At 41.1% G+C, this 27504-nt stretch overlaps 1 protein-coding gene across 2 annotated transcripts in view; it reads left to right on the top strand.

Moving 5' to 3' along the window:
- The window catches only part of OXTR (oxytocin receptor), a 98287-nt gene that overhangs the window by 5062 nt on the left and 65721 nt on the right, over nt 1-27504 (top strand). For both annotated transcript variants that reach the window (XM_063630470.1, XM_055259247.2), the window contains one exon: nt 1030-1125. The gene's annotated coding sequence lies outside the window, so the exon portion shown is untranslated. The remainder of the gene's footprint in view (nt 1-1029; nt 1126-27504) is intronic.

Genomic DNA, 27504 nt, shown 5'->3' on the forward strand with positions numbered 1-27504 from the left:
GAATTGGCCACATTTCCTCTGCGGTGGCAAGGTGCTGGGAATACAGAGTGTTTGTGGGAGAGGGTCTCTCCAATAACCTCTGATGAGAAGGAAACACATTAGCCGCAATATCCAGCATTTATATCACGCTCAAGCTCAAGCTTGATACCATTCACAAGGTGTTTCCAAACCTGTAGTCCATTTGAATGCATGATAATCCTTAAGGTGGACAGGATAGCTATGATTAGATACCTTTTCCCAATGGAGAAAAGAACCTCAGGTTAAATGATATTTAGTTTTTTCTAGCCTCGTCTACACAATAATCCCTTCACTCCCTCGCCCCCTGCTTACTCCCACAAGCAGCCCTTCTCCTGCCCTGTTCCCCAGGTCCCTACCCCATATTGCATTTTTAAAGGCCCTTGCATTTTGCCTGCTGCTGGCTGGCACCTACCAATGCATAACTTTGCAGTTCCTAGCTATGCTGAGGTGCCCAGGGTGCTGTTGTGAACTCACAGGAGTCCGGCGAGGTATTTTAAATTTTTGAGGGAAGCAAAGCAATGCCTGACATCCATCCAACCCCACATGAAAGGGGTAAACAGATCACGCTACATTCCTTCAGATAATGTCATATCTTTGCAAAGCTGGGTTTTCAGTGATTGCAAGGATGGAAAAAAGTACTACTGAAAATCAACGTGGGACAGGAGTTGAGGGTAGCAGTGTCCAATCTGATTGCAGGGCTTGAGAGTTCTGCAGTGCCCAACAGAGACACATGTTTTGTTAGGAAGTAATTGTGTCTCTTTAAGAGAGAAATAAAATAATATTTTTCTTTTAATTTATGTATATTATTTTTTGTTAATAAGGACACATTTATTAAGTTGCTTATACATAACTACTTGATAAATGGAATTGTTGGGTATTTCTTTTGGCCTAAGGGCATTGTAAAAAAAAAAAAAACAAAAAATTCCTGAGATACCAAGAACACCATGAACCTAGCTTCTGGTGTAATGAAAATCCCTAAAGGTGTTGCTTTTCTTCTTTTTTTTTTTTCAGAGGACTTTACATTTGAAAGGCTTTTAAACCCCAAGACTGAACAACTGCCAGAGGGATTTTGCTGCTGTGACCAGAGAGCTGGAGAGACACTTTCAGGTGGGGGTTTTCCTAGCTCTTCTGAGCCACAGTTGGTTGTCCATGACCAGATTTGTCCCTGAATGCACACAGATTGCCCTGAAACAATAGGACAATGAGTCACCCAAGAGTGGATAGTGAGTCAATCGGGTGTCCGTTATATCCAGGCATCCAGGGGACAAAGTGACAACCCATGTAGTCCATCTGTCTCCGACAGAGAAGACAAAGCACCAACCTCTGTTCAGTCTTTTTACTCAAAAATATTTCTTCAGTGTCCCTCTACACACCTTGCCTCCAAGAAAAAATATGGGCAGCCTGGAATAGTGGGTGGGGCCTAGAATCTGTGTCAAATGTTGGCTGAGCTCCTCAATGACCCAAACTCAGCTCCTTCCCGTTTCCTGGTGCCGCCTCACTCCAGAGATGCTCTGGCGTCCCTCATTACTGGTTACCATACTGAGACGCTGGGGATCATGGGTGCTGACCAATGTTAAAGACAGGTATGAGGTAAAAAGCACTCAGGGGAGTCTAAAGTGCCTGCCATTTCCACATTTCCATCTAAGGAAGCAACCCCAGGGCGATCCCTTGGCATTGCTTGCCAGGCTGTGAGTGTTGGCTGATCCTGGTGCCCTGGCCACAGCTGGGGGACTAGCTGGGGGACTCGTGATTAGCCAGTTACTCCCTGCGAATGTTGGGTGGGACTAGAACCAACCACTTGCACTGACATTGAGATTTAGAATCAGATATTCCTGGTTCAAATCCTGCCTCTACCTTGTACTAGCTGTGTGACTTTGGGAAGTTCTTTTAGCCTATCTAATATTTGTTTTCCTCACTTGTAAAATGGAAATAATAATAAGCCACATGTGACAATTCATTGGAAGTACTTGGCGTGGTGTCTAAACTAAGCCTTCCTTATATGGTAGCAATTGATCACCATTGTCATCACCATCTTAGTGGAAACAACCAACATGTGAAGTGGGATGAAGAGAGGTTCATCCTAATCCCCATTCTGTAGATGTGGAAACTGAGGCTGGGAGAGGTTAAATCTGACTTGCTTTGGGTTACATACACAAGTACAGCTGGGACTTTAAACCTGGGTGTTCCTTAACCTGGCACCCCGTTGATTGCATCCTGTTGATCCCCACTTCGTGGGCCTCTCCTTCCTATCTCCTGGCCCACTCTGACTGTGGAGGTCGTAGGTAACCCTTACTAAGTTTATGTGTATGTCCTGCTGCTCTTGCCTCCTGGATCCTGCACAGCAGACAGCCAAGTGTAGGCTGGGACAGCTCCAAGCAGGAAAAGGGATGTTGGGGGGGATGTGGTGGCTCATGCCTATAATCCTAGCACTCTGAGATGCCAAGGCAGAGGATTGCCTAAGTCCAGGAGTTCAAGACCAGCCTGGGACAACATAGTGAGACCCTGTCTCTACAAAAAATAGAAAATAAGCCACAGGCCTGTAGTCCCAGCTACTTGGAAGGCTGAGGTGGGAGGATCACTTGAGCCCAGGAGGTCAAGGCTACATACAGTGAGCCATGATCACATCACTGCACTCCAGTCTGTGTGACAGAGCAAGAACCTGTCTAAAAAAGAAAAAGAAAGAAAGAAAGAAAAGAAAAATGAAAGAGAAAGAAAATGGGAAAGGCTTCTTGGCTTGGGTGTGTCTCCTGAGCCCATACATACTTGCCTACCTGTTTTTGTGACTCTTGGCCCTCCTGGAAAAATTGGTTTTGTTTCAGCAACTCAGCAGCCAGGATCCTGAGGAGTGAGACACATTTGTCCCTGTGTAACCCCATTGCCATTGTCATCACCATGCATAGCATCAGCCAGTAGTAATGAGCAGCTATTTTGAGGTGGGGGGACAGTTGTTTCCCCTAAGCTTTCAGAGGGCTGGGATTCTGCATGCAGAGACTTCTCTCCCCATCTGTCTGTCATTTGATAGAATAGGCTGTGACTTGGTAATACCTTTTCCCCACCCCAAAATTGTCCTACTTTCACCCCTCACTCCACCAGGAGGGAGATGGAACATGCCTGGGACCAGTCAGAGGCCAGTTTTGGGTCATCTTCTGCATCCATCCTTGCTGTGTAACAGACCACTCCCAAACTCAGTGGCTTGAAACATCAGTGATTTATTTCTCACCATTCTACAGGTTGGTTGGATGGTGTTTCTGGTCCTCACTGGTTTGGCGGGGACTGGATGGTCTGGAGTCCCTCACTCACATGTCTGAGTCCTCAGCTGGGACACTGTATTTATCATGCCTTTTTATTTTCTGTATTTTTGATGATTTGATATCTTGGGGTCTTCCTGACCCTGGAGAGACTGGTCCTTCTAGGGTTAGCCAATTCCTACAGATGGTAAATGACTCCCCCTTCCATATGCACACTGAACAAGACAGAGCCCATAGCCCCAGCCACTCTGTTACAGAGCTCTGACAACCTGTGCCATTATTTTCCTACCCCAATCACCTTACGGCCAAGTACCAGACAACTAGAGACAGGCCTTATACCTCAGAGCCCACTAAAATTATCCAAGCTAGCCCATCTGAAACCTGCTTACCCTTCCTCACCTGTTCTTTCCCAGGAAACCAAAATAGAGTTTCTTGCCCCATTTTCCTCTCACTCCCTCTGCCCCTGGATGGACCCTGGTGCTTCTCCATGTGGTCCCCTGCAATGTGGGATGCCCTGTCTTTTGGGATCTGTGAGTAACAAGCCACTTTTTTCCAATGGCAGTCATCTCCTGATCTGATACCCTCACCATCCCTGAGTAATAATACAGCCAACACTTAAAACAGACAGCAGCTGGGATGGCTGCATCTTTCTCTCCACGTGGCCTCTCATGCTCCAGGGAGCTAACCTGGGCTTCTCCCTATGTGATCTCCATGTTCCCAGCTCAAGAGAGGGCAAACTTCAATGTGTCAGCACTTTCAAAACTTCTGCCAGAGTCACACTTGTTGATGTCCTATGGGGCAGAGTATATCACATGGCTGAGCCCAGATTCAAAGAATGGAAAGCTATAGACTCCTCATCTTAATGACAGGAATGGCAAAGTCCCATCAAAGGGATGTGCATATAGATGGGAAGAATTTGTTGTCATTTCATAAAGTCTACCATATGCTCTGCTCACTGTGCCTTTGGGCAAGCGGCTTCCTATTCCTTAACCTCATTTTCAGCAGCTTCATAACGGAAAGATAATTCCTGATCCTCTCAGGGCTGCTGAGAGGGTCAAAACACCAAAACATCACAGTCCAGAGAGTGCCATGGTAATGTAAAGGTTTGCTGTTATCTGACATTCATACCATAGATGTCACATTTTGAGTTAAGAAAGATCCAGGTGTTTGGATCTTAAGAAATGATTTTTCCAGCCTGGGCAACATGGCAAAACCTCCTCTCTACAAAAAATACAAAAATTAGCAGGGCATGGTGGCACATGCCAGCTACTCAGGAGGCTGAGGCAAGCGGATTGATTGAGCCCGGGAGGTCGAGGCTGCAGTGAGCTGTGATCGTGCTGTGGCACTCCAGCCTGGGAGACAGAAAGAGATCCTGTTAGAAAAAAAGAAGAAGAAAAATATTTTTATTATCAAAATCATATAGCTTAGTTTCCTAAAATTTAGGTTGGAGAGATCCTGACAAGTGCTTGACAAGATGTCACCCATCTTTGTAAGAATGTGTTCTAGGTAAGAACACATATACTTATGGTATTAGTTGAGGTTCTTGATCCCATCAGTGTCCCACTTCTAGATCCTGGGAAAGAAAATCTGGATGGCCAAGTTTGAAGCAAGTGGATAAACCTGGTCAAACCATGCCTATCAAAGGGGCATGCCATGGGTACCAAATATTGTTTTAAGCTGCATTGACTCTACTCCTTTAAGCCAGCTGGACACGCTCATAATCATGCAACCAACGGACCATAAAAGCAAGTGGTCAATACCCACTCACAGTCTTCTTGCCCCAGACCTTTCTTGCCGCGTCCTGACTTGCTCTGACTTCCCTCCAGGTCCTGTCTAATTCCTGACTCCTGGCTCTCTTGCATTTGTTACCTTGCCCTTGTACCCTGCCACTTGGTGTTTTTCCTCTGGAATTTCCAGAAGGTTTTTTGCTCACAGACACCTTCCAGCTCTTCTGGATTTGCTTGAGATTCAGAAAGGCTCCTTGGGACTTCACCTGCAGCCTTTGTCCTCCCACTCCACTATGAGATGCAGGGAGTTAGACCATCTATGTGTCTGTTTCTCTGATTAGACTAAAATCCCCTTGAGAGCAGGAACCATCTCTCTAAATAACCAGATATTACTTGTCACTTTGTTCCTTCATACAGAACTAAGGGAATCAAGTGAAACATAGAACCAAGATATTCTAGATTTGTGCTGGAATTTGTAATAGATGTATGTTGTTTTGTGGCTCCCAGCTTTCCAAACTCCTGTTTTTCAGGAATCCTTTATTGGCGACAGGCACAGTCCTGTCTCCCTCTTCAGAGTGCTAAGGGGGCCAGACATTCCCTTTTCTCAGCCCCTGGCCTCTTGGCCATGTGCGACTTATGCTTGGCCAACCAGATGCTCCCACCTTGAACTTTGAATCTTAAGAGGTGTTACAGAGACAAGGGCCAGATCAGAAATTCAGTGGTCGTATGTGATTCATGCAGGAGCAGTGGGTAAGCAGAAGGCTCAGCACAGGTCTCTAGCAGCAGCTGTGCCAGCATAAGTGATCTAACCCAGCTATTTCAGTGGCCCCATCTGGGGTGTGTTTTGCCACCTGGCCTCCTAGTTTCCTGACTACTTTTTGAGCGTGGTTCTCCATTTTTCTGATAGATTCAGAGACCAGTGCAATATCCTATTAATAAATGCCATCTTTTGGTGTAGGAAATCAGAGTAAATTTCTGTTTTTTGTCTTTGTTTTTTTTTTGCAGCCGAGAACCTGATTGATGCAGGCCACAAATAATAATAAACACTAGCTTCCACTCACCACGGACATATCACATGCCACATGGGGCACTGAGTACTTTGTATTGATGATGTTTAATCCTCACCACAATCCTGGGTGGGAATTATTACTCTTCTCAGTTTGCAAATTAGACTCAGAGAGGCTTTTATGAATAATGTTGCTGTGAGTATTCTTGCATATGTCTTCCTGGCATTCATGTGAATGCATTTCTGTTGGGCGTATATTTAGGAATGGAACTCCCGAGTCATAAAGTACTGATATGTTTATCTTCATTAGCTAATGTTCAACTGTTTTCTAAAGTTTTTATTCCCAGAAGCACTTGTGTGAGATTCTGGTTTCAGTAGATGAATGGATCTTGGCCAATTTGATATTTTCTTTTTAATATTATTCCCCATGGCAGGCATTTAGTGTTATTTCTTTATAACTTAATTTGTATTTCCATCATGCCCAATGAGGTTGAACATCTTTAAAAATTTATTTAGGCTGGGCTTAGTGGCTCATGCTTGTAATCCCAGAACTTTGGGAGGCTGAGACGGGTGGATCACCTGAGATCAAGAGTTCGAGACCAGCCTGGCCAACATGACGAAACCCCGTCTCTACTAAAAATACAAAAATTATCTGGGCGTGGTGGCTCACACCTGTAATCCCAGTTACTCAGGAAGCTGAGGCAGGAACCCAGGAGGCAGATGTTGTAGTGATCACACCACTGCACTCCAGCCTGGGTAACAGAGCGAGACTCTGTCTCAAAAAAAAAAATTATTAAAAAAATATTTAACACATAGTACAGAGAATTCCCATATACCCTTTCCCTCACACAACACAGTTTTTCCTATAACTAACATCTTGCATTGGTGTGGTACATTTGTTATAACTAATGAACCAATACTGATACATTACTATTAACTAAAGTTCACTATGTATATTAAGGTTCACTCTTTGTGAACCTTAATTTGTATAATTCTATGGGTTTTACCAATGCATAATGTCATGTATTCACCATTATAACATCATGCAGAATAGTTTTACCATTCTAAAAATCTGTGCATAACCTATCTATACCTTTTCACATCCCCCAAATCTTTGGGAACCACTGATCTTTTTACAGTCTATAGTTTTGCCTTCTTGGGAATGTCATATAGTTGGACTCATACAGTAAGTAGACTTTTCAGATTGGCTTCTTTCACTTAGTAATATGCACTTAAGTTTCCTCCATGTTTTTTTTTGGGTGTGACTTGATAGTTAACTTGTTTTTATCACTTTTTAAATCATTTTTTAATAGTCTATCATTTGGGTTAATATTCCACAGTTTGTTTATCCATTCACATATTGAAGAACATCTTGTTTGCTTCCACTTTTTGGCAATTATGGGTAAGCTGCTATAAACATTCATGTGCAGGTTTTTGTGTGGATGTAAGTTCTCATCTCATTTGGGTAAATACCCGGAAGGGTCATTGTGGAGTCATATGGTAAGAACATGAACAGTTTTTTGAGAAACTGCCAAGTTGTCTTCCAAAGTGGCTGTACCATTTTTCATTCCTATCAGCAATGAATGAGACTTCCTGGTACTGTCAATTTGGGGATTTTAGCCATTCTAACATGTGGTAGTGTATCTCATTGCTTTCATTTGAAGTTCTCCAAGAACATAAAAATTTGAGCATCTTTTTATATGCTTATTTGCCATCTGTATGTCTTCACTGATGAATTGTTTGTTTAGATCTTTCTCTACTTTAAAATTGGGTTGTTTTCTTATTGTTGAGTTCAAGAGTTCTTTCTATATTTTGAATAAAAGTCTTTTATCTGATATATCTTTTGCAATTCTTTTATTTCCCCAGTCTGTGGCTTGTCTTTTCATTCTCTTAACAGCAGCTTTTATAAAGCAGAAGTTTTTAATTTTAATGAAGTCCTACTTACAGATTTTTCTCCATAGATCTTACTTTTGATGTTGTATCTAAAACCCCATCATGAAGCTTAGATTTTCTCCTATGTTATCTTTTAGAAATTGTATAGTTTTACATTTTATGTTTAGGTTTATGATTCATTTTCGGTTAAATTTTGTGCAAGGCGTAGGTCTGCATTTAGATTTATTTATGTTTTATATTTGCATAGGGATGTCCAGTTGTTCCAGCACTGTTTGCTGAAACATTATCCTTTCTTCGTTAGAATTGCCTTTGCTCCTTTGTCAAAGATCAGTTGACTCTGTTTGTATGGGTCTATTCCTTGCCTCTCCATTCTGTTGCATTGATCTATTTTTCTATTTTTTTCACCAAATACTACACTTTTTCTTTTCTTTTCTTTTTCTTTCTTTCTTCCTTCCTTTCTTTCTTTCTTTCTTTCTTTCTTTCTCTCTCTCTCTTTCTTTTTTTTTTTTTTTTTTTTTTTTTTTACAAGGTCTGTCTCTGTCACCCAGGCTGAATGCAGTGGCATAATCTCAGCTCACTGCAATCTCTACCTCCCAGACGTAAACCATCCTCCCACCTCAGCCTCCCAAGTAGCTGGGACTACAGGCATGCACCACCACACCTGGCTAATTTTTGTAGAGATGGAGTTTCACCATATTGCCCAGGCTGTTCTCAAACTCAAGCAATCTGCCAGCTTCTGCCTCCCAAATTGCTGGGATTATAGGCATGAGTCACTGCACCCAGCCACACTGTCTTGATTACTGTATCTCTATACTAAATCTTGAAGCCAGGCCGTGTCAGTCCTCTCCTTCTCCTTCAATGTTGTGTTGGCTATTTTGGGTCTTGAGCTTTTCCATATAAACTTTAGAATCCAGTTTGTCAGTACCCACAATATATCTTGCCAAGATTTTGATCGGGAATGCATTGAATCTATAGATTAATTTGGAAGAATTGGCATTTTGCTGAGCACTTTTTGATTTATTTGCCATTTGGATGTTCTTTTTTTGGGGTGCTGTGGCATGCCTATTCCAACCTCTTGACTATTTTTATTTTTCTTATTGATTTGTATACATTCTTTATATATTCTACAAAAGAGTCATTTGTTCTTATATATGTTAAAAATATCTTCTTTCATTCTGTGGCTTGCCTTTTCAGTCTTCTGAATAATGTCTTTTGAAAAATAGAAGTTCTTAATTTAAGCTTTGTTCAATTCATCTTCCCGATTATATTTCATGACCTGGTCAAGATCCCAAGATTACAAATAAATTCTCCCTGTTATCTTCTAGAGTAGAGGTCTGCAAACTTTCACTGAAAAGGGTAAGATAGTAAATATTTTAGGCTTTGTGGGTCGTATGATCTCTCTCACAACTACTCAACTCTGCCATTGTAGTGTAAAAGTAGCCATAGACAACATGTAAATGAATGGGTATGCCTGTATTCCAATAAAACTTTATTTATCAAAACATCCAGTGGGCCATAGCTTGCTGAACCCTGTTTTGGATTGCTGCTCTCTAATATAACTTTCTGTGATGATGGAAAGGTTCTGTATGTGTGGTAGCTAAGAGCCACATGTGGCTATTGTGTACTTGAAATGTCGCTAGTGCAACTGAGAAACTGCGCAACTTTTAACTGAGAAACTTTTAATTGTATTTAGTTTTGATTAATCTAAAAACTTAAATAGCTACATATGACTAGTGGCTACTATATAGGATAGTGCAGTCCTAGAAGCTTGTTGCTTTATCTTTTCTTTAGAGCTTTCATCCACTTGGAATTGATTTTCATGTATGGTGGGAAGTAGGGAATAGGTGGCTATCCAGTTTACCCAAAACCATTTATTTTAAACACTGTCTTTTCTCCATAGCTCATCGGTGCCACCTTTGTCCCATATTAAGTATCTTACGTGACTCATTATCTATGTGTATTTATCTATCCTTGCACCAATATTATAGTGTCTTAAATACTGAAGCTCAATCATGAGGAAGACTGGATGTCTGGTAGATTTAATCCTCCATTGTTTTTTTCTTCTTCAAGAATATCTTAGCATTTTAAAATTGTTTTCATTTACATATAAATTTTATAATTAGCTTGTCAGTTTCCACACACACACACACGCACACACACCCCTACTTGAATTTTTATTGGAATTACATTGAGCTTATACATCAAATTGAAGAAATTAAATGCCATAGAAAAATGCCATAGATATTGGATATATCTATAGCAGTTAATTTTCTAATCCATGTACTTGATATAACAAATCTCCTTTAATTAATTAATTAATTGCTTTTTGACACAGGGTCTTGCTCTGTTGTAGTGCAGAGTCATGTTCACAGCTCACTGCAGCCTTGACCTCCTGGGCTCAAGCGATCCTCCCACCTCAGCCTCCAGAGTAGTTGGGACTACAGGCATGTGCCACCATGCCGTGTGAATTTTTAATTTTTTTTTTTTGTAGAGATAATGTCTCACTATGTTGCCCAGGCTGGTCTCAAACTCCTGGGCTCAAAGATTCTCCTGCCTTGGCCTCCTAAACTGCTGGGATTATGGGTGTAAGCCACTGCATCGGGCCAGTCTTCTTTAATTTCTATCAATAACATTTTATAGTTTTTAGTGCAGACATCTTCTGTATCTTTCTATAGATTTATTCTTAGGTATTAAATACGTTTTGATGCTATTGTAAGTGATAGCTTTAAAAAATATTTTCTAATTGTTTGTGGCTGCTATATAAATATACACTTGATTTTTGACTGTTGACCCGTGTCCAAACCTTGCTCAATTGACTATTAATGGTAATCATAATAGTTTATCCATAGATTCTTTTGGATTGTCTGTGCATAAAAACATATAATTTTTATACGTTTTTTCTTTTCTTTCTTTTTTTTTTTTTGGAAACAGGGTCTCATTCTGTTGTCTAGGCTGGAGTGCAGTGGTGCCATCTTAGCTCACTGCAACCTCTGCCTCCCAGGTTCCAGCGATTCTTGTGCCTCAGCCTCCTGAGTAGCTGGGACTACAGGCACGTGCCACCATGCCTGTCTAATTTTTTGTGTGTGTGTATTTTTAGTAGAGATGGGGTCTCGCCGTGTTGCCCAGGCTGGTCTCAAACTCCTGAGCTCAGGCAATCCACCTGCCTTGGCCTCCCAAAGTGCTAGGATTACAGTCATGAGCTACTGCACCTGGCCCATTGATATTTCTTTTATCCTGTTTTTTTCCTTCTCTGTATTTCCTTTTGTTGCATTGGCAAGAACCCCCAGCAAATGTTGAACAGAAGTGGTGATAGATAGCAGAGCCGACACTCTTATTTCACGTTCAGTCTCAGAGGGGAAACTTTCATCATGTTTGTTCCATGTTACCCTCTATCAGTACATTTTAACTTACTGCTTTTCTAGCATTAACCAAACTTGCATTGCTGTAGCACCCAACTTGATTGTGTAGCATTTTTCCTGATTCTTACTATTCTCACTGGATTAATTTTGCTAATACTTTGACTGTGATTTTGCATCTATATTAATAAACAAGATTGGTCTGTGATTTTCCTTTCTCATATCTTTGTTGATTTTGGACTCAGAGTGATGCGGGTCCCATAAAACTAGCTAGGAAGAATTTCTTCTTTTCCTATTTTCTGGTAGAGTTCTTGTAATATCTGGTATTATTTCTTTCTTTAATATTTGGCATAATTTACTCATAATTTTAGGATTCTTCAGAATTTCTACTTCATCTGGAGTCAGCTTTTATAAGTTATATTTTTCTGTACTGTGTCCATTTTATCTGTTTTCAAATTTATTGTTATAAAGTTATTAATACTATCTTTATGATTCTCAAGTGTCTCATGAATCTGTAGTGATGATCACTTTCATGTTCTCTAAATTATCTATTTATGCATTCTCTCTTTTTCTTAATTAGTTTCTCTGGGTTTTTCTTCAAAGAACCAACTTTGGCCTGGTGATTTTCTATATCGTGCGTTTGTTTTCTAATTTATTAAATTCTTCTCTTATTTTCTTCCTTCTACTTTGCATTTAATTTTTTACTTATATATTGAAGTGTAATATACCATAAAGATAAAAATGCACAAATAGTAAGTATACAATTAATGCATTTTCAGAAAATGAACATATCTACTTAAGAAATAGAACTTAACAATACAAGCCCCCCATTGTTCTCTGCAGTCATTGACCCCTTTCTGTCTGGAAGATAACCACTATCCTGCCTTCTAATACTATAGATTAGCTTTACCTATTTCTGAAACTTATACAAACGCAATCATGTAGGTACTCATTTGTGTCTTGCTTATTTCCCTGAACATTATGTTTATGAGATTAGCCCATTTCGTTGTACATAGCTAATATTTATTTTAATTCTGCAAAGAATGCCATTGTGTAAATATAACATAATTGGTTTGCGCCTTCTATTATTGATGGACATTTAGGTTGATTCCAGTTTGAGAATATTATGCATAATGCTGCTATGAACATTGTTGTACACACTTTTTGAGTGCACAAATGTACACAGTACTATTGGGTACATAGCTAGGAGTAGAATTGCTGGATCCTAGGGTATACATGTGTTCACTGCCAAATGGTTTTCCAGAATGGGTGTAAGAACCTTTCCTTAGTAGCAGTATATGAGTGTTCATTTCTCCATGTCCTTGGCCAATACTTGGTATTGTCAATCTTTAATTTTAACCATTCTGGTGGGAGAATAATGGTACCTCATTATAGTTTTAGTTAGCTTTATTTTAATGACTAATGAGATACAGCATCCTTTCATATGTTTATCGGACATTTGGATGTCTTCTTTTGTGAAGTTCAAGTCCATTGCCTATTTTTTCCCCCATGGGTTGTCTGTTTCTTGTGATTTGTATAGGTTCTTTATACACTTTAGATAAGAGTCTCCTAATTTTTATATGAGTTGGAAATATCTTCTGCTCTTGCTCTTCCCTTTTTGGTGATTTTTGAACAGAAAATTGTAATTTTAATATAGTTTACTCGATGAATTTTTTTTCATTGTTGATGCTTTTGGTGTCCTTTTTCATCAATCTTTACCTTTCCCGAGGTCAAACATACATTTCCTGTGTTATCGTCTAAAAGCCTTTTTGCTTTACGTTTCCCATTTAGATCTACAGATGACCTTCAACTTAGGATGGGGCTACATCTTGATAAACCCATCCTAAGTTGAAAATATCATAAGTAAAAAGTGCATTTAATACATCTAACTTACTGGACATCATAGCCTAGCCTAGCCTACCTTAAATGTGCTCAGAACACTTACATTAGCCCACAGTTGGGAAAAAATCATTTAACACAAAGCCTATTTTATGTTGAGTATCTATTTGTTTTGTTGAATATCTCATGTCATTTATTAAACACTGTACTGAAAGTGAAAAACAGAGTGGTTGCATGGGTACTCAAAGTATACAATTTCTACTGAATGTGTGCCACTCTCACACCATTGTAAAGTCAGAAAATCCTAACCCAAACCAGACCCACATCAGGGACCATCTGCACTATGGATGTTCCAATGATGGAGCTGATTAGCATAGGGTTTCTCAGTCTCTGCACTATGGACATTTTTGAGTGAGTAATTCTTTGTTGTGGGGGCTGTCCTGTGTATTGTTGGATATTTAGTGGCATCCCTAGCTTCTGCCTGCTAGATACCAGTTGTGGCAATAAAATTGTCTCTAGAATTGCCAGATGTTCCCTTATGGGGGTTGGGGAGGGGTTGCAAAATTCCTTTCAGTTGAGAATCAGTGGTTTAACATATAGTGTAGAGGTCAAGTTTCATTTGTTTTCTCATATGTTGCTCAATTGAATTTTTTTTTTTTTTTGAGATGGCATTCCTCCATGTTGGCCAGCCTGGTCTCAAACTCCTGACCTCAGCTGATCCACCCACCTTGGCTTCCCAAAGTTCTGGGATTACAGGCATGAGCCACCATGCCTGGCCTGCTCAACTGATTTTATTTCTTCCTTTATCCTCTTTATACCTTTTATTTATTTTTCTTTATTGCACTGGCTTGAACCTCTAGTACAATGTTGAACAGAAATGATGATTGGGGAAAACTCCATCTTTCATCATAAATTTAATTTTTTTTTACAGTGGGCTTGCTGAAAATATCCATTATCTCATTCAGAAAATTATCTTGTATTCCTTATTTGTTAGGAGTTTTTTTTTAAAACTAACTGTTGATTTTTTAAAAAATGCTTTTCTATATCTATGCAGATAATCACATGAATTCCCCTTAATTAAGTTAATGTTGTATTGAAAAAATATGTTATATTAATTGATTTTCCAACATAAACCCAATAACTAAGGTCTTGGATTATATTATCTTCTTCCTCCAGGGAAGTCCACCTCACTCACAAAAGTGTCAAGAGCACTGTTTGGACTCTCAGACTCTGAGCCTCCTCTTCTAGAATTAACAAATTACCTCGGGGGAAAGTAGCCCCAAATGCTTGGATTATATCTTCTTTTAAAGCATGACCTGGTCATCCTTTCTGCTTTATTAGTCCTCTGAAGGCTTCAAACATTTTCTTTATTAAAATATTTATCAAAAAATAATTATTATTGTTGTCATTATTATTGTGTTCAGCTTTTGTAGCTGTTGTCAGTGGAGAGGTTGGTCTCAATGATCTGATCAGTCATTACTAGAAATAGAAGTTTATTTTCTTAGAGAAATAAATATCAAGTATACAAAGTACACAAAGAAAAAGAAAACATATATATATATATATCCATCTGTACTATAATTTTTTATTATGTATTACAATCAAATAACCTATGCATCACCATATAGGTTAAGAATAAAACATTTAATGGCATGAACCCAGGAGGCGGAACTTGCAGTGAGCCGAGATCGCGCCACTGCACTCCAGCCTGGGCGACAGAGTGAGACTCTGTCTCAAAAAAAAAAAAAAAAAAAAAAAAAAAAAGAATAAAACATTTAAAATTTTTTAATTATCATTTCAAAATTCTTTTTATTTAAGAAAGAAGAAAATTATCACTTCTTCTAAGAAGAAACCTCTATGTGTCCCACTCTGATTACATTTTTCTCTCTCTGCCATCACTAACTTTTAGCTCCATTTTTGTGTTCAGCTTTCCTTGCTCTTCTTTACAGTTTTAGAACCTGTACTTTATTCCCAATTATATTGTTTAGTTTTGTCTGGTTTTGAGCAGTACGTAAATGACATCTTCTAAGTGTATGCTTTCGTGTCTCCATTTTTTTTGCTCAAGGTTATGTTTTTTAAGTTTATCCAAGATGACGTTTATTTTCCCTGCTCCGTAGTTTTCCACTGATATTCAGTGTATTTTTCCATTCTACTGTAGATGGACATTTGTATTGTTTCTGGTTTTCATGTATTATAAACTATAGATATATATAATATAAACAATATAGTAGTGAATGTTCTACACCTTTCTTGGTGTGCAAGAAAGGTTATAGGATATACATATCTTCAATTTTACTTAGTCATACAAACTCTTTTCCCAAGTGATTGTACCAATTTACAATCTCAAAGCAGTGTGTGACTTTCTATTGTGCTATAATATCGCTATCACTTGGTATTGACTTTGCCAATATGGTGAGCATGAAATAATTTATGTTGTGTATATCTCTGATGTCTGTTGAGGGTTGAGGTTGCATATTTCTTCATATGGGACCAAAAGCCTTTACTTTTCTCTGAAATACCTGTTCTTTTATCTTGCTCATTTTTTTTTTTTGACCGGGCTATGTATTAGTCAGGGTTCTCCCGAGAAACAGAACAAATAGGAGATACATAGGGAGAGACTTATTGTGAGGAATTGGCTCACATGTTTACAGAGACTGAAATGTCCCATGATCTGCTGTCCACAAGCTGGAGACCCAGGAAAGCTGGTGGTGTAATTCTATTCTGAGTCCAAAGGACTGAGCACTAGGAGAGCTGATAGTTTTATACTAGTCTATGGGCAGGAGAAGGCAGTTGTCTCAGCTCAGTCAGGCAGACATTAAGCAAAAATTCCTCCTTCCTCTGCCTTTTTTGTTTATTTAAGCCCTCAGTGGGTTGAATGATGCCCACCAACATTGAGGAGGCAATCTACTTTACTGGGTCCACTGATTCAAATACTAATCTTATCTTGGAAAACCCTCACAGACACACTCAGAAGCAATGTTTGGTCTGGGCACCCCATGGTGCAGTCAAGTTGATACATAAAATTAAGCATTGTGGGCTTTTTGCTCTTTTTCTTAGTGATTTCTAGGAGCTGTTCTATATTTTAGATAAGGACTTCTAAACAGAACTTTTTGTGATGATAGAAATGTTCTCTGTCTGCACTGTCCAATATGGTAACCACTAGCCACATGCTACTGAGCACTTGAAACTAGTGCAGCAGAGGAACTAAATTTTCAATATTATTTTTAGTGTATTTATTTATTTATGTATGTATTTTGAGATGGAGTTTTGCTCTTGTTGCCCAGGCTGGAGTGCAGTGGTGCGATCTTGGCTCACTGCAACTTCCGTCTCTCAGGTTCAAGTGATTCACCTGCCTCAGCCTCCCAAGGAGCTGGGATTACAGAGGTATGCACTACCACGCCCAGCTAATTTTTGTATTTTTGATAAATATGGGGTTTCACCATGTTGGTGAGGCTGGTCTCAAAATCCTGACCTCAGGTGATCCACCCACCTTGGCCTCCCAAAGTGCTGGGATTACAGGCATGAGCCACTGTGCCCAGTCTATTTTTAGTTTTAATAGCCATATATCTAATAGCTGCCATCTTGGACAGCACAGGTCTAAGTAACAATTATTTGTTGGCTTTAAGTTTTGCAAATGTCTTCTCCAAGTTTGTGAACTGTCTTTTCACTCCTTTCAAGTTGCTTTTGATGAACAGAAGTCCTTAATTTTAATGTATTGAATATTATTAACCTGTTCCTTTACAGTTTGTGTATTTATAGATCTTGTTTATAAAATCCTTTCTTTTACTTTCTCATCTTAGTATATTTTCTTATACTGAGATCCGAGGAACTGATTTTTGTGTTTATAATTTTCTTCCCTCATGAGTCATCAGTTTTCCTAGCACAGTTTACTGAATGGGCCTTCTTTTCCTCACCAATCTGCAGGACTGGCTGTATCAATCAGGGTACTGGCAAGAAACAGAAGTCACACTCAAACATTAACATTAAAGAGAGTTTAATAAAGGCAGTATTTACAAAGGAGAGGCTGAGGTAAGGGAAACTAATAGGTGATGAAGCAACTTGGGGCTGGCAAGAGCTGAAACTCTTACCACTTCTAACCGTGAGAGTCAAGGAAAGGCAGGAGTTACTGGACCCAGAGGGAGGAGTGGAGGAAGGCCTCCAAATAGAAGGGGAGACTTCCACAGAGAAACATACCAGACACCTTGACCCAGGAGAGACAGAGTTGCCCAGAGGACTAAACACCTGTCTGCTCAACCTCATGCTGTCCCTCCTGTAGATTTGGTGCTAAATCCACCATAACCCAGCTGGAAACCAGAGGGCAGGGAACCCACCAATGCAGGCCACAGAGGTCTGCTCTGGGGTACAGAACTGAGTGGAGCAGGTTGGAGACTGCATCTGAGTGAACAAATAAACCATCAAGCACACCTGCATAGTTATAAATCTATTTTCTATAAATGCATGGGTAGGTACAGGATCTCTCTCCATACTGTGCCACTGATCTATTTGTCTGCAGCACTCCATGCTGCTTTAAGTACTAAAGCTTTAAATATATTTTCATATTTGAGAGGGCAAGAATCATCACCTTGTTTTTCCTCTTCAGGAATGTCTTGGCCATTCCCTGCCTTTTGTTCTTCCATTTATATTTCAGAATCAGCTTGCCAATATTCATGAAGAACTCTATTGGAATTGTGATGGGAGTTGCAATGAGTCTGTAGATCAATTGGAAGAGAGCTGACATATTTACAAGTCCTTCCAAGGATAGGGTTTATGTCTCCACATACTTAGGTCTTATTTAATTTCTTAATAAGATTTTATCATACTCTCTATAAAGAAATTCCTTTTTTTGTTAATTTTTTTCTAGGTACATATTTTTGTTGCTATGGTAAATATCTTTTTTTAAAAAAATAAAAAAGTCCTTTTTGCCTGATGCTTGTATATAAAAATGAAATTATTTTTGTCTATTTTGGACTGAGCAACCTTACTAAATTATCTTAGTAATTCTAATGATTTACCTGGGAGTTCTTTGGCATTTTCTTTGCAGACAGACATATTATCTGCAAATAATGATAGTGTTGTTTCTTCCTTTACAATCCATATATCTTTACTTTTTAATCTTCTGTACCATTTAGGACTTCTAGTTAAGTGTAGAATAGAAGTTGATATTAGCAGACATCCTTAACTTTCAGGCTGCTGATTTTCAGAGGAATGCTTTCAATATTTCAACATTAATTATAATGCCCTTTGTAACTTCTTGTAGAAGCACTTTATCACATTAATCAAATGCCCCCTACTATTTCTAGGTTAAGTGTTTTTGTTTGTAACATGAAAGTAAGTCAAATTTTATTAAATGCTCCTACTGCATTAATTGGGGTTATCATAGGAGTTTTCTTCCAACTGCATTTGGAATAATCCAATTTCTAATTGCTAAATTCCTACCCAGTTTTCAAGGGTCCCCAAAGACCTCCCTGATCATTCCCCACTCCCTATCACTTTTCCTCTCCCTTTATTTCATAGTCCCTTTGTAGATGGAAATCGTATATTCACGTATGCATCCCCCAATGCCCAGCACACAAGCACATAGTAAATGCTAACAAAATGTTGGTTGAATTATGGAGCGAGTCATTCTTATGGCACTTTATAGCTTTGATTTTATAGTTTCATATCCACGTTTCTTTTCTCCCCTCTGGACTGGAAGCTTTTGAGGGCAGAGTCCACATCTGATTATTCTAGTTATTCTTCTAGGACCCAATCCAGGGCCTGATTCAGAGCCTTGTTCACCAGTGGATGATTCCTTGCTTTCCTTGGTAAACTCCATCCTCAAAACCATCCAACCAGTCTTCCAGGAGTAGCCAATCTCTCTTCATGGTCCCCTCTGCAGAGAGAGAGGTTTGTTTCACTCTCACCCTCAGGGAACCAGGCCAGTTCTGATGACTAAGGGCAAAATAATTTGCTCCTTTGCTGAGATTAATTTCTAAAAAATGATTTTGCAATAGCCTGGGCTTGACTGGCCGGGGGTGAAGGAAGGAGAAAGAAGCTATAAAGAGCATTTCTTCCCCCTAATGAAACTGAACCAAGGACAGGGCAATAAGCCAGGGAGTCAGCCACTGATGGGTCTTTACTCAGCCCTTACTTTGTGCCCGGCCCTGTTGCTAGGCATTGTAGAAGTGGGAGAGACATGCTGGCCTCTTTCCTGAATGCTTAGAATTTATTTTTCACCTTGGAAACAGAAATTTCACATTTGACAAGTTAAACAATACGACAAGGACATCTGTTTACTCTTTCATCCATTTATTCTTCCATTCATTTATTCATATAGTATTTCAAAGCCTCTGCCACGTGGTGGGTATTGTGCTAAGCACTGGGGAATTCAGGATTGAAGAGATGCCACCCCTGGCCTTAGGCTGAATAAGGGAGTTGGTTAATTAAACAGCTGTAGTACAGTGTGATATATGTGGTGGTCAAGGTATGTTTTCAAGTGCTGAGTTGGGGAACAACAGGATACAGGGACTCTCAGAGGGAGTAATGAATGGATTATCAGAGGACATGAATTTGGTGTAGAAGTTTATTATCAGGATAAGAGAGAAGGATATATGGAAAGTTGTGGCGACATGGAGAGCACAGGAAGTTTGGAAGATGATGACTGGCATGACTGGAGTTCAGGGACAGGATGGAGGATGAGAAGGAAGAAGGCCAGGAAGGCAGGCAGGGACCAGGCCCTTAACTCACAGTGAGAAGTATTGGGAGCCTTCACCTCAGGGCATCAGAAGTCATTTAAACATTTCAGCAGGGAGTAATGTGATCTGATTCGTGTTTTAGGTTCCAAAAGGTCAGAGCAGAGAGAATGGATAGGGAGAGTGGAAACTGGAATGAGGAAGGCAAATGAAGAAAAGTGTTTGAGCTGAGCCTTGAAGGACGGGCAGGATTGACTGAGTAAGGATGAGAGGGTGTGGCGTCCCAGGCAAAGGGGATGGCGAAACTTCCAGTATAGAAATTGGGAAGCAGTGGGAGATCAAGGGACCAGTGAAGAGATCAGACTGATTGGAATCCAAGGAAGGTCATAAAGTTTGGAAGTGGGTGGCACAAATTAGGGGGACATCTGGGGGCTCAGAAGCCTGTAGAACCAAGTGAAAAGGGGTCCAGCAAAGACTCCAAAATCTTAGAAATTGGAGATATAGCAGAGGGTAGTGGGAAGAGATTAGCTGGAGATGAAAAAACCTAGATTCTAGACTCAGCTCTGCCACTAACTTGCTACATGAGTTTGAGCAAATTATTTCTTCTCTCTAGGTCTCAGTTTTCTCACTTATAAAATGAAAGTGCTGGCCTAGATCTCTTCTAGCACTGGCAATTTAGGATGCCAAGCACTAGCCTCTATCCTTCCATTCCCAAGTGTGTTTGCATTTGCCCCAGGCCATCCCAGATCATGCTCACTGCCTCACTGCAGCCTGCCAAGCTGCATCTCAGCCAGAGGAAGCAGAATTAGTGGATGAGACAAAACAAGACAAAAATACGCATAATATAAACCCTCAAAGAAGGAAGGAAGGCTATTAAAGCATGAAGCAGGGAGAAGCAGTGATGAAGATAATTAGGAAAACCTAATTATTGGAATAACAGACTCAACATATAGGTTGCACAACAGAAAGGAAAAGCTGAAGAATAATGTATCTGTTAGGTTTTGCTGTGTAACAGGCCACTGCTAAACTTAGTGGCCATTTATTACTGCTCATTGTTCACATGTCACTTAAGCACTGCTGTTGAGCTGGGTCAGACACAGTTGATTTCAGCCTTGCTCATGCATTTGTGGCTAGCTGGAAGGTCTGCTGGGGGCTAGCTGGTTTGGGATCATCTCATTCACATGTCTGACAATTGTCTGGATGTCAGCTGGGACAAAGGAGCTGACTGGGTCACATGTCTTTTAAGATTATTCAGTATGCACACCAGGGCTTGTCTACATGGTGCTGTGTTTGAATGTGTCCCCTCCAAAATTCATGTTGAAATTTGATCCCCATTGTGGTGGTCTTATGAGGTGAGGCCTTTGGAAGTTGATTAGACCATTAAGGCCCCACTCTCATGAATGAGTTAATGACCTTAGGAAAGAAGGTTTTAGAGAGTTTGCCTTCCACCAGATGAGGACAAACAAAAAGGTACTATCTTGAAAGCAGAGAGCAGCTGTCATCAGATACCAATGGGAGCACCTTGATCTTGGACTTCCAGCTTCCTGAACTGTGAGACATAAATTTCTATTGTTTCTAAACTACTGAGTCTGTGGTATTTTATTATAGCAGCTTGAGCAACTAAGACATGTGGTGGTATCAGGATTCTAAGAGAGAGACTGGAAGTGTACAAATGGTCAGAATATGTCACAAGGCCAGCCAAGAGTCAAGGATGGGGAAATAGATTCCACTGGTGATGCAGAGTAACACTACAAAATGGCATAGACAGAGGAAGGAATGAGGGATTGTGGAAATTTTTTTCCCAATTTATTAAATTGAATTCTCTGGCCAGAGTTATTCACATTCTTCCCAAATGCAAATATACTTACTCCCATTCCAGTACCCCACAAAATTTCTCACTGAACTATGATGTCAAACTTGGAGTCAAGCTTGGATCTCATGATCTCTCTCAGTTTCCAATGAGACTTTTCAAATGTGGCTCCTCTTCACTTGAAGACCCCTGAATGAAGAAGATAAGTTACTTGACCCACACCTCACTAAAACACATTGGTGAGACAGGTAAAGTGTAGATGTAATGAAAACTTTTATTCAGAAGGGGGAAATAAGAAGCAAATAGCACTCACTGGTCTATAGCACTACTGAAATCCAGCTGGGCTAATATTAACAGGTCTTCCTACCGAAGAGGAGGAAATATTCCTTGATTAGACCTAAACTCTGCTCTGTGGGAGTGACTTCTCAGTCTGTTTTTTATCTCTGTCTTTCGAGGCCACTTTTTGGGATTACCAAGACTGGCCTCATTTGCAGCTGGGTGGCTTTCTCAATTTGATTCCTCTCTGTAGAAAGTTGGGGACCAGAAGCCCTCTTATATTTGAACCACCTTAGATTTCAGTCCACATCTTAATGCAGGCTGGTAGCACTTTTACATGTTCAGCTCCATTAAAAACCGTGTGGGTTTCCTATAAATCTGATTCAAGTCCAACCTATTTGACAAAAGTCATGCCAATTGTCTTTGAGATATGACCCTCTCTTTAGACTTATTCACAGCTACTTTGGGTTTGTCCGGACAGCTATAAGATGATGTCCTTAAAGTTCCTAGAATTGTTTTTTTGTCTAGAATAAAGGGTCTACTTAAGATGCAGTAACTTAATTCTGTTGATTTTAACAAAGGATGTCTGTAGGGAAAATTGCACAAAGCTTCCCCTGGCTTGAAAACTACCTGCCTGGATCATGACAGTTCCTTTGGTCATTACTAAGGAGCCATGGTGTTCAAAGTAGGCTCTTCCTATGGACAGGCAGTATAAGTATTGCCTATGAAGTGTGCTAAGAGAGGAACCAGGAAGATTCCACTTCAGACTCAAAAATCTTTTTTATTTCTCCCATTCCTTAAGTTCCTTCAATGTAGACTGATTGCTTTTGGTCAACTGCATCAATTGCATTAATCTGTCACAGAGGATCTACCATGCATGGCCATTGTCATGGATAAAGTACGTTAATTACTTTGCTCAGTGCCTTGCCCTTAGTAAGTGCTCAGGATATCTTAGTTCCCTCCTTCCAGTTCATTCCTACTTTTCCTGAGGCTTCTCTCTTGCAATTTACGTTACACCAGAGGAGGGAATAGAGTAAGGGTCTGTCACTTCCATGTAAGTGAGTTTGTTGGTTGGTTCCTTGAACAAATACTTATGAAGTGCCTACCCTGTGCCAGGCGCTGGGACTATGTTCCTGAATGAAGTCCCTGACTTTATGGAGCTTACAACAAAGTAGGGGGCAGATAGACAGAAAATAAGTCAATAACCCATAAAATAATCACAGACTGTGATAACACTAGGATGGAAACAAGGTGAGGGGGCTGAACTGGGCAGCTGGGGAACTCTGTATGACTGATGATAGCTGAGAATGAGGAGGAGGGAAGGGAAGGCTGGAGAGGAATGAGAAAAGGAGGCTGAGGACAAACAGGCTTCCTGTGCCTCCTCCACGATTTTGCCCCATGACTGCAGAAAGGACACTTTAGTTCAAATAAACAAATAAATCTAGAGCAATATGATCTGTCATAGCAAATGCAACACATTTAGTCAGGATTCCCTCAAGGATTGGAGCAATAGACTTGGGTGTCAGGAGCCCTCAGTTTTAATGCTAGCATAGCCTCCTACTCCCTGTGTGCCTTTGAGAGAGTCCTCTCCCTTCTCTGGACTCCTGGATCCTGGAGTCTATACTGATTGGGTGGGACTCAGTGCTGTCTGACCACCTATGGCTTGATGAAATGACCAGCACCTTCCATGGAAGTTTTAGCATAGCTCCAGAAGGCTTATGGCTCTGTCATTGCTGCCCATAGCTGTTAGAATTCCTCCTTCTCTGCCCAGTTGTGCAATTCTCTGCCTCACTTCACTGGGTTCCAGCTCTAGGCCATCTTTTCTTTTAAGTGTTTAGTCAGAGCTCAGACAGTTGGCAATTCACAGTGCCCCTGGTGCAATGATGATTTGGCCTGGATGCTGTTCCAGAAAGTCATTGATAACTCTTAGTTCAATCAGAATGCTTGAGGAGTACCACGTTCTGTGCATTTAAAACATTCTTCTCCAAGAATAAGAACAAGCAGTCACAATACACATCAAAACAAAAGCCACCATTTATTTAGTGCCTACTATGTGTCAATGAGCTAAGATCAGTGCATTTCATCCTTACATCAGTCACAGGAAATTGCCACAATTTCACAGATTAGGAACTTAAGCTCAGAGACTTTAAGCCAGCCAGGGGTGGAGGCATGATCCTGATCCATGAACATCTAACTCTGGAAGTCCAGTCTCTACCATCATGCTGTTTTACAATTCTTTTTACCAGCTGCATGGAAGAACAGCAGGAAGGCCAGGTAAGGGTGGGATCTGCCTCTGCCTGACTCTCCTTGTCTGAATCTTCCCTTTTTGCTGGCCTCCACCAGCAAAGGAGTGTTGCTATTTTGAGGTGACTTTTCTCAAGCTCACCTAGCAAGCACTCCTGGGAAAGTATTACTCAACCGTATCTGTGGTCACAACCTTGAAGCTGATATCTCCTTTCCACTTTCCTAAAACCATTGAGTAAAGTAGAGACCCTGCTCTTCACATAACTTCCTATAAGTTGGTGACATAATTCATCTGAACTTCAAATACAGACCCTTAGATGGCACCATGGCCATGGGATGCAAGAAGTGGGAACTACCACTACAGGTGTGATTGTGCCAGGTCCCTTTAGGAATAAACCTCCCAAGAGCAGGGACGTTCAGCCATCAGCTGTCAGCCATCTGAATGATATATAATTCAAGCAACACTGTTATATTCATCTCTGCATCTAGACCTTCAATCAATCATATGTGTGTGTCCTGGGGACAGGGCTCCCCAAGATATAGCCCTTTCAGCTGATAAGAATTGGATGTTGGGATATTTCAGTGACACAGAACTGCACTAGAGGAAGTTGAGGGGCAGGACAGGGCTTGGGATTTGCTCTTCTAACAGCAGAACAATGTCTTCCAGCTCCGGAATCATTCCACCTCTCCATTCTCTTAGCCCAGTGTCAGCTCCATCCAAGGCTGGTTCTGCTCTCGGTCAAAGGACAGCGGCCAATGGCAGCAGGGGCTGTACTCTTAGAAGAGAGACTTTGTTTTTCAAGGTTTTATATTAAGAGACTTTCTCAGAAATCCCCCAGGAAGCTTTTCCTTGGACTTCATTGACCAGAAGATTAATAGACTCTCCGTCGTGGTTTACAGCAATCAGAGCCCACACATCTTCCCTGAGTCACTCATGAGTGAAGTTGAGAGGTTAAGACCTGAACACATTCAGGCTTCGGTAAGGATGGAGTAAGATGGCTGCCAAGAGGTGGCCAACAGCGTCCACAGTTCAATTCCATGCTGGTCTAGTTATAGAAACTCCAAATTCCTGAACTTAGATTCTTTGGACCTGCACATGAACTTATTAATTAACCTGTGACTCTGTGGTGTGCAGTAGCTTGTTCTGAAATTTGGGTACAGGGTGTGAGGGTCAGTTCACCATAGCCCAGGCAGATAGAGAGGAAATGACGTGGTGAGCTGGGGCTTGGGACAATATCTGGAAGGGCAGGACAGGCACTTGGACACATTTTTCTCAAAGCTTAGGCCTTACTTCATCTGAATTAGAATCACATGACTGTGGAGGGGGGGAGTGAGATGGGGTGGGACAGACCTTACAACATAGATTCATAGACCTTTTGTTCAGACTCTCTGGGGCGAGGGTCCAGGAAGTTGCATGATTGACAAGCTCTCTGGGGGATTCTTAAGCACCCTGGACCAGAGCTTATGCTGAGCTGTAGAGACTGACTCTGGAAATATAACTAAGAGGGTGAGTCCAGGGCAGGAGTCTTCATCACAATTCATCACATAGTTGGTATTTGGGGTTCAAGGTGAGGGAATTGATCCCAATATAGTGACAAAGAATCTAAGCTAGGTTGAATTGTCCTGGGCCAGGCCAGGCAGTGAGCGATGATATTTATTCATTGCATTTTTCAACCAACATTTATTCAAGCCCCTTACATGATAATCCCTGAAGATACAGCTCAAAAAGTCCCTGTTTCAAAGAGTCCCAGTGCAGTGTGTTGGGGAGATGCAGACACGTGGACAGATATTCACATTACATGACAAGGGTCATGGTGACACACAGGGGCTCTGGAAGCACTCAGGAGAGGCCTAGTCCAGTCTAGTGGGGTGGATTAACTTCCTAGGCCTGCAAATTAACAAATTATTACATACCTGGTGGCATAAAATCACAGAAATTTATTCTTACACGTTTGGAGCCCAGAATCTGAAATCAGTTTCACTGGGTCAAAATCAAGGTGTCAGGCCTCCCTCCAGAGGCCCCAGGGGAGGATTTATTCCTTGGTCTTCCAGCTTCTGGCGGCGACCGGCACTCCTTGGCTTATGGCTGCCTCTGCCTCTATGGTCACATTGCCCCCTCCTCTTCTGCGTCTACTCTTTTCCACCTTCCTCTTATGTGAATACATGTAATTGCATTTAGGGCCCAAGTGGGTAACCCAGGATAATCTCCCCGTCACAAGATCCTTAATCACATCTGTAAAGCTATTTTTGCCCTTTAAGGTGACATTTACAGGTTCATAGATCAGGAACTAGATATTTTTGGGGGGTGTTATTTAGTCTACCACTGGGGGCAAGGGGAAAGGAGGCTCTTGACATGAGTCAATAAGGAGAAATAAGAGGTAGCCCGATGCAGTAGATAGGAAAGAACATTCTAGAAAGAGCTAGAGCATGCACATAAACACCCAGATCTGGGAACTGCAAATCGGTTTTATGAATGGAGGCTCACAGCACAGAGGAAGTGCTGAGGTGCGAGAAGAGGTGGAGGAGGTGGGCTAGGGTCAAAGGATGGAGCTCCTGGGGCATGGGCTATGGTCCACAGCTCATGGGGAGTCATCAAAGGTGTGTGAGCACATGAGTGACAGCAGCAGAGTTGCATTCTGCTGTGCTGTGGAGAATGGATTCCAGGGGGACCATTCAGTAGGATATTGCAGTGGTGCTGGGTGGAATATAGTTAGACCTGAACAAAGCAGGTGAATCCAGACAATTGGAGGGATCTGACTGGTGGGGAAAGTGAGAACAAGGGGAGAGTCAACACAAGACTCCCAGGTGTCTGACATCCATGGATAAAAAGGGGCCCCTGAGGGAGCATCTGGGAGAGGAGGGGACGGATGAAGCCTTGCCCAATGGACATGTTGATTTGAGGTGGTCATTATGGGTCACCAGGTGTCTGGGAAGCAGAGGAATGTATGGGCCTGGAAACAAGGAGAGGAATCTGGGCTGGAGACTTGGATTTGGATGCCCACACATGTAGGTCGTAGGTAAAGCTGTGGCTGTGAATGTCGTCATCTCAGAAGACAAGGAGTAAGCGGATGGATTGACTAAAAAGGCCTTCACAAGGGAGACTGGAAAGATACAGCTGTGGAGGCCGGAGAAGTCTCAGGACTTAGGGCTCAATACAGCGTGCATGGCTGGGATCTTTGCATTTTAAAGAGAGATTGGGGAAAGGATAGTGCTAACACCAATAGTGCTAGGTTTGTAATGGTGAAATTTGGGGGCTCTGTGGGAGGAATATAGGGTAACTGCCTATACACATGACTTAAATCGTGTATACAGGCAGTTACTCTGTCTGTTTGCTGGCCCAGCCAGTTGTCAGCTTGTTGGAAGCCTCTGTGATACCTGAGTGCCTGTTTGGGACTCAGGGAGGCCCCAGTAGCATC

Source organism: Symphalangus syndactylus, chromosome 21, assembly GCF_028878055.3.
Source record: "Symphalangus syndactylus isolate Jambi chromosome 21, NHGRI_mSymSyn1-v2.1_pri, whole genome shotgun sequence".
In the NCBI taxonomy this organism is placed as follows: domain Eukaryota; kingdom Metazoa; phylum Chordata; class Mammalia; order Primates; family Hylobatidae; genus Symphalangus; species Symphalangus syndactylus.